This window comes from Uloborus diversus, unplaced genomic scaffold (genome assembly GCF_026930045.1).
Source record: "Uloborus diversus isolate 005 unplaced genomic scaffold, Udiv.v.3.1 scaffold_853, whole genome shotgun sequence".
In the NCBI taxonomy this organism is placed as follows: Eukaryota; Metazoa; Arthropoda; class Arachnida; order Araneae; family Uloboridae; genus Uloborus; species Uloborus diversus.
Window position 1 is genome coordinate 62,498 of NW_026559070.1, and position 7,904 is coordinate 70,401.

Below are 7,904 nucleotides of genomic sequence, written 5' to 3' on the forward strand. Positions count from 1 at the left end.
GTTATGAATTAGTTTCGTGCCGTCTAATATCGAAACAATGTTGCAATAATCGCAAACTTGGTACCGTGTAATATCGGAACCGTGTTTTAAAAGAACCGTGTTATGTGAGGGACGCCTGTACTTCAAAAAGATTATCAAAGTGTAAACGTAAATGCCTCGGACGGGAGTGAAAAATCATTGAGAAGATATAAAAATTTAATTCCTGCTCTCTAAGAGTGAAATAAGACTTCGCAAAATTGTGATGCACAAATTGCAAAATACTTTACATACATATGCTTCGAGGTTACAATGAACTCTTCGTTCGATGCAAAAAGGTTTTGCTCTTTCAATTGTTTGTGACGTGAGCAACAGTGACATCTTCACTCATAAATCACAAGTTTGATGGCAATTAATTCCTACGTATATCAATTTACTTCAGTTTGCATGTTGAAGAGTGCAATTTTTGAAGTGAAACTTGATTACATACGACGGCTTTGAGATTCTGATCCACAACCTTTTTGTGTGGCGGAAGTGACGTGGTTTTTTTTTATTGTTGCCAAAAAGAATGAAAATTAATAGTATAATTATAAAGTAAAAATACTTCGTCGTTTTTAATTGTTGTCAAAGACTGAAAAATAATAGCAATTGTGAAACTACTTTTGTTGATGAATTTAAAATGATTCAAACAAACAAAACTAATATACCGGTGTTTTAGTAAAAATACTTTCAAGACATTTCATTTTCAGCATGAGTCTCTTTTTGAAAATTTGTAGGAAAAAATAATGCTTCACTTTAGGAAATTACTTTTTCTTTTCATATGGACCAGGTTTGTAAATATTGTAAACTATTTCCGGAAATAAAATTTATTGCCGAAATTGGAGGTCAAGTTTTTTCATTAAAATATTGTTACAAATCATGTAAATAGTAATTGTTGTAGTAACGTAACCTGTAAATAGTTTCCCGTAATGAATATACAACCCCTTTTCATATGGCTAAAGTATACGACCCCTTATTTTCTTTTCTTTTCATTGATAAAATTTGATAAAGGTCTACGCATTTCGAGAAGAGGTAAGAATGTTGTGGAAAATTCCTCGATGTTTATAAAAGCCGTTAGCGATGGATAAACAGGGGAGTTTCGATTGAGAATTTGTGCTGAGTGTGTATTAGCTCTGTTTATAGCGAGGCATTTCGCTGTGTTGTTTTCGATTTGGACTCATTGAATACCCTAACCTAAGCCATAGCCTAAAAGGAGTGCTGGTAGCATCTAAGCTTGTGGACCTTTCTAAGGATGTAATTCCCGTGAGAGTCGCCAACGTGAGTGAAAGGCCAAGGAATATCCGGAAAGGTGAAGTGTTAGCAACTTGTACTCCAGTAAACTGCATCATTAGAAGAATCAATTCCCCCGAGACTGTGTCTTCTGAGTCCATGACATCGAAGTTAATTGGGAGTGCACCATTAACGAAAGATCAAAGAACTGCTGCGGAACAATTGGTGGACGACTTCAAGCATCTGTTTTCATCTACATCGGAGGATGTGGGCCTGACGAATTTAACGCAGCATAGGATCTACACTGGAGAACACCCCCCTATTAAACAGCATCCAAGACGACTACCGTTCGCCAAGAAGGAAGAGGTTGAGACCCTCCTGAAAGAGATGAAGGAGAATGATGTAATCGAACTCTCATCCAGTCCTTGGGCCTCTCCCATCGTCTTGGTCCGAAAGAAAGATGGCTCCACCAGATTTTGTGTCGATTACCGACGGCTGAATGAAATCACCAAGAAAGACAGCTACCCTCTTCCACGGATAGACGACACCTTGGACACTCTTTCCGGACACAAGTGGTTTTCGACCCTGGACTTGAAGAGCGGCTACTGGCAGGTTGAAATACACCCTGACGACCGAGAGAAGACAGCGTTTACAACTGGACAAGGCTTGTGGCAGTTTAAAGTGATGCCCTTCGGCCTCTGCAATGCACCAGCTACGTTCGAGCGTCTTATGGAGACAGTGTTAAGAGGACTTTCCTACGAATCCTGTCTGGTCTACTTAGACGATATCATCATCGTGGGACGCAGTTTCGAAGAACATCTGGCAAATCTTAGGAAGGTGCTGCAAAAGCTTAAGGAAGCCAATTTGAAGTTAAGCCCGTCCAAATGTAATTTGTTCCGCCGGGAAGTGAACTACCTTGGTCACATCATCTCTTCTGAGGGTGTACAAACCGATCCAGAAAAGGTATCTGCGGTCAGGAGTTGGAGTCGTCCCGAAAACATCCATCAGCTGCGAAGTTTCCTGGGGCTCTGCACGTACTACAGGAAGTTTGTAAAGGGTTTTTCCAACATCGCACGACCTTTGCATAAGCTGACGGAGAGCAAGCAAAAGTTTGAATGGTCCAAAGAATGCGAAGATGCATTTCTACGACTGAAGGAGGCTTTAACATCAACCCCTATCCTCGCCTATCCTCAGCCTGAAAAATCCTTCATCCTGGACACTGATGCGAGCAACGAGGGCATCGGAGCTGTTTTATCCCAAGAAATTGACGGAAATGAACATGTCATCGCTTACTGGAGCAAATGCTTATCAAAGTCGGAGCGAAATTACTGCGTCACCAGAAAGGAGTTACTGGCCATAGTGAAAGATGTAGAACACTTCCATCATTACCTCTACGGCCGAAAATTTCTGCTTCGGACAGATCATGCCTCGTTAACTTGGCTTTTGAACTTCAAGAATCCAGAAGGCCAGATAGCCAGGTGGATACAGCGGCTCCAGGAATATGACATGGAGATCAAGCAGCGAAAAGGGTTATCTCACGGTAATGCTGACGCTTTATCAAGGAGACCCTGTCCTGAGAACTGCCACTATTGTTCCCGAATCGAGAAACAGTATGGAACGACTAGCCCTATCGCCTATCAGGTGACAGTGACTCCAATATCATCAGAACCTGATCCATGGAGTGACGACCAAGTTCGAAAAGATCAACTTGAAGACCCCGACATAAAACCAATTTTGGAGTTCATGGAAAGTGACAGTCGACGCCCTAGCTGGCAGGACGTTTCCATCTTCAGTCCTGCAACAAAAAGATACTGGGCTTTATGGAACTCGCTCCATTTACGGAACGGCGTGCTGCACCGAAAATGGGAATCTGATGACGGCAAAACGTCTAGGTGGCAGTTACTACTTCCCCGATCAAGGATTTCAGATGTTCTGAAAGAAATACATAGTAGTGCAACTGGAGGACATTTTGGTGTCTTGAAAACCCTCAATAAAGTTCGGGAGCGCTTCTTCTGGAGCAAGGCGAAGGATGACGTGGAGAAGTGGTGCCATTCTTGTGACGCCTGTGCTGCTCCAGGGACGTAACTAGAGGGGGGCAGACGGGGCTTGTGCCCCGGGCGCCAGATTTTAGGGGCGCTAAACTGACAAAGTAAATGCTCAAATTAATATTTGTAAAAAAAAAGAACAAATTATTAGAAGTCCAAAAAAAAAAAAAAAGAAAACACTCTCAGTGCGGGCGCAGGCAGAAAGCTTGAATGGTTTAATGGGATAAAGAGTGGTAAAGATAGACCGAAAGAGAGCGAGGATGGCGCAGTAAATAGCATGAAAGTATTTTCTTAGAGTGACTAGTATTTGTTATATCTTATTTAAAGAACCTCCCTTTCGGAAGAGGAATATAGGAGCAAAGCTACAAGAAGTACAAAACAGCGGAAATGCTCAAATGTCATTTTTATACAATTAAACGTTATAAAACTGCCAACATGATGTCTTCCTCTCATTTACAATGACGAGAGCTTGTCTACCCCAAGAAATTTTAGACTTAGTTTCAAATAATATACAATATTTAAATATGACAATATTTAATAAGCCAATCTTACTATTATTATATATGCGAAAGTTTGTCTGTATGGATGTATGGATGTATGGACAAGGTGGCGACAGATCAGGGAAATCAGGGAGATCAGGGAAAAGTCAGGGAACTTTATTAATCAGGGAAAAGTCAGGGAAATATCAGGGAATTTTGAAAAAATTACAAAAAATCAGGGAAAATTGATTTTATGAAGAATTTTTTTTTTTTTTTACAGAATTAAGTACTCTAATTCCCTACTTACTTTCCGCCAATCATCTGTTTAAAAAAAAGTAAAATAAATGAGGTGCGATTATACACTGCCGCATATTTGTACATCTTTTTTCCTCAACGTCTAAAGTATTGAATCTTACTTATTAACCACAGTATGAACTTCCTAAGATTGCTTCTGTGTCTGTTAGGTTGTTTATTTTACCTAGCTTGAAATTTCCTTTTATGCTTTCAATGCTACGTAAAATAAACAACCATACAGGCAAAGAGGAAGCCTTCATTAATGCCTTAGCTCCTTTGCCTTTATTCCATTTTCTCGAAGTAATTAGCCTACTGTTATCACGATTTCAAGAAGAAATCTTTGGTTTTTGAATTAATACTATAAAAGCTTAAAAGTTATTGCTTCTTCGCGTTTTTAATTTAATTGCTAAACTTGAACTTTCAATAAAAAAAACTTAGTTTTTTGCGGTTATACTATTTGTTGTCACCGCAGATTATAAAGGTTTTCTTTTCTTCAGACTTAAATGATTCTTTAATTTTATAACCAAGTTGTATTCTTCTTTTATATATTTTAAAATTAACTAATTGCTTTTTTTTTTATTTTTCTTTTCTTGCATTTCTAAGTTGTTTGTTACAAAAGCAATCTAAGATTTTTTTTCGTTACATACTGAAATCATTTGAAATAGAGTTAACTTGTGTACTTAAGTAAATATCTTTATTTTTTTATTGTTAAAATGCTGTATTCATTCATTAAAACCTATGTTCTTGATTAGAGAAAAGCTCCCTATGAATAAATGTCCCCCCCCCCCCTCCCTAGTCAAATGGTTTCATCTGTTTTGCATAAATATGTCAATTAGTTATATAAGAACTACATTTTACTTCTATTCTTTCACTATTACTTGTTATTCTTGCAACAATTATTATACTGTTTGAAAACTTAGTTCAAAATGATTTCAATTACTTTTTAGTTCTATCATAAATACACATATGTTTTTAAGAGTAATTTCAATAGTTTAATTCTTATGCTAAGTGGTTTCTGGAAGTAAAGTTTTTTTTTTTTAATTTTCTCTAATCTTTCCGTGTAGAAAAATTTAATATACTGTTTTGTAGGGTTTTTTCCCAAAAAAATTGACTTGATATGTTTTTTTTAACCATTTTATTAAAAAGGTAGTATCTTTTTAAAATATATCTTTAGTTCAACAACATTACACAACTTAAAATATTTAAAATACTGCATTTTATACAAACATACAATGGATTTCAAGTAGAGCAAAGAAACAAAACCATTATTATTGGTAACGTAAATCAGGGAAATTTGGTGAACTTAATCAGGGAAATCAGGGAAAAGTCAGGGAACTTTTTTTTCACAGATCCTGTCGCCACCCTGATGGATGTTTGTTACTCTTTCATGCAAAAACTACTGAACGGATTTTTATGAAACTTTACAATAATATAGCTTATGCATCAGAATAACACATAGGGTAGTTTTCGTCCCGTTATGGGGGGCAAAACCCCCCTTGGGGGGCAATAAAATACAATTTTCGTATAAATTCTCTAATATAGGGATGAAAAAATACTTGCACATAGTTACATTATATGTCCATCGAAAGCTCTGATTTTTCTGCTGAAGATGGCACCTATTCGAAATTTCTAAGTAGAATAAAAAACGAGTTATGATCTTTTTAGTGTCATGTTCGAAGGCTTTCCTCAACTCAATACAGAATTTAGTGTATCAACTCAACTCCCTGTCGATAGCGGCAATTGTTGTATTGTTGGCTATCTTTGCTTTTCGTGACTGTTCAAGGCTTTTCTCAAGTCAAATCTTCAAGTAAGATTTTTGCACAAGATTGGCAAATAATACATGATTTGGCTGATCATTTTCCATTTAAACGGAACTTTAATGTAATTAATAGTTTTTAATATTATTTATGCTGATTGAACACTTACTCATTATCTAATCAATCAGCAGATCGCCAAAATTTTTGCAGAAAGATTTCCGTAGCTGATGCATTTGGCAGTTTTTTTCAACGTCGCTGTTTTTGAAGCCGAAGACTACGTCATAATGTTTCTCAGCTTTCACCATGTAAACAAAATATCGCCAATCAAAGAATCTTTAAAAGACTTTTTTTACTGTGTTAAATAATCCAGCAACTAAATTAGGCAAATCCATAAACAGCACAAAAACTTCCATTAATTTTCCTTTTTGCACAATCGCCAAGTTTTACTACTTATTTTGGAAACATTTCGGATGAAACTCTTTAGAGCCATTTTATGGCGACCAAAAGTATCTCAGCACCTGGCGATAATATCTCAACGAAAATTAATATCATACCGTTTTACAAAGTAAGGAAAGAAGGAGGGAGCGTCATCGAAGGTATCCCAAAACGATTCAAGCAAATTCGTTAAAATCGCACCAAGAGCCCACAATGATTTAAATTTCCCAAAAATAACTAAAGCAAGTATAAGGGAATTACGAGCGCGGCTATATTTTTTTTTAAACTTTGTACTTCAATAGCCATACAGAGAAGGTTTTAGACTCCATGTTTAAAAAAAAGTATCAAGAGATTAATCTTTTTAAACACGAGAAGATTAATTTCATGTTTTGGAAATTTGTATATGCTTAAATATAGTGCTTTCGTTTCTAAATCAACACTACTTTGTTCTTTATACTTATTGCTATTTTAGTTTTATGGGTAAGGTAGAAACTTGATTTTTAATCACGTCAAAAAGATGTGTTTTAAATTCTTTCACTTAAAACAGAAAACAAAAGCAAGTAACGATTTTTTCTCATAATTATTACTGACCCAGGCAGCGCCGGGTATTTTTGCTAGTATTTTATATATGCTTAAATCATCTACTTCAATTAATATAATGTGTTAGAAATTAACTATTTTTTACACCTCTCAAATTTTGCTTCGATACTTTTGATGCATATTTATATTTACAGTAGAACCTCATTTATCTGGCTCCCTTTTATCCAGACGTCCGGCTTATCCGGATCAAATTTGTAGAGTTAAAAAATATATTTACTAAAATGATAATTCTAAATTAATGATAGTAAGAACGAAACTATAAATGTGCCAAATATTCGATTATTTTGATTAAATACACAACTGCTATATATAGGTCGTGCAACCAATTAAGGTCATCTAATGAACTATGTGACGTATTTGGAGTGTCAGTCTGACACCACTGCCAGCTGAACTATCAATGAACAAGTATTTGCGAGTAACAATTCTATGTACTTTTGCTGCAAAAGATCGGTTTTCCCTGCTAATAAAAGATAAGTCTTCTTATTTGCGAATTAGTTATTGCTTATTATCCGTACTATCCGGATTTTCGTTTATTCAAATTGACATCAGTCCAAGTTAGTCCAGATAAATAAGGTTGTACTGTTAATGGAAATAACCAGAAAAGAAACTCACTGAAAACATGTAATGTTAATATGTTTAAAATTTGTGTGTGTGTGTGTGTGTGTGTGTGTGTGTGTGTGTTTTTTTTTTTTTTTTTTTTTTTTTTTTTTTTTTTTAAGGTTAATAGCGTTTTGATATGAAGCACATTAGGTATCTTTTTCTAAAAAATGTTTTTCAGACCTATAACTAAATACCAGAGGTGGAGAACGTGCGTCCTTTATAAAAATTAGCTCTTGTAATAATTAATATTTAATTATACAGATTGCGACAATTTAAAATGTGTTGCATATAAAGTTTTCAAGGTAATGTTTAAATAAGACAATCTGTTCAATGGGGTGTTTTCCTTCAGTCAAAAGTACTACTTTTAGTCACTGAAATGGATAGAATGAGCAAAAAAATAACATGGACCCAGAAAATACTTTCATTTTCCCCAACAGCTTTTTTAAAAT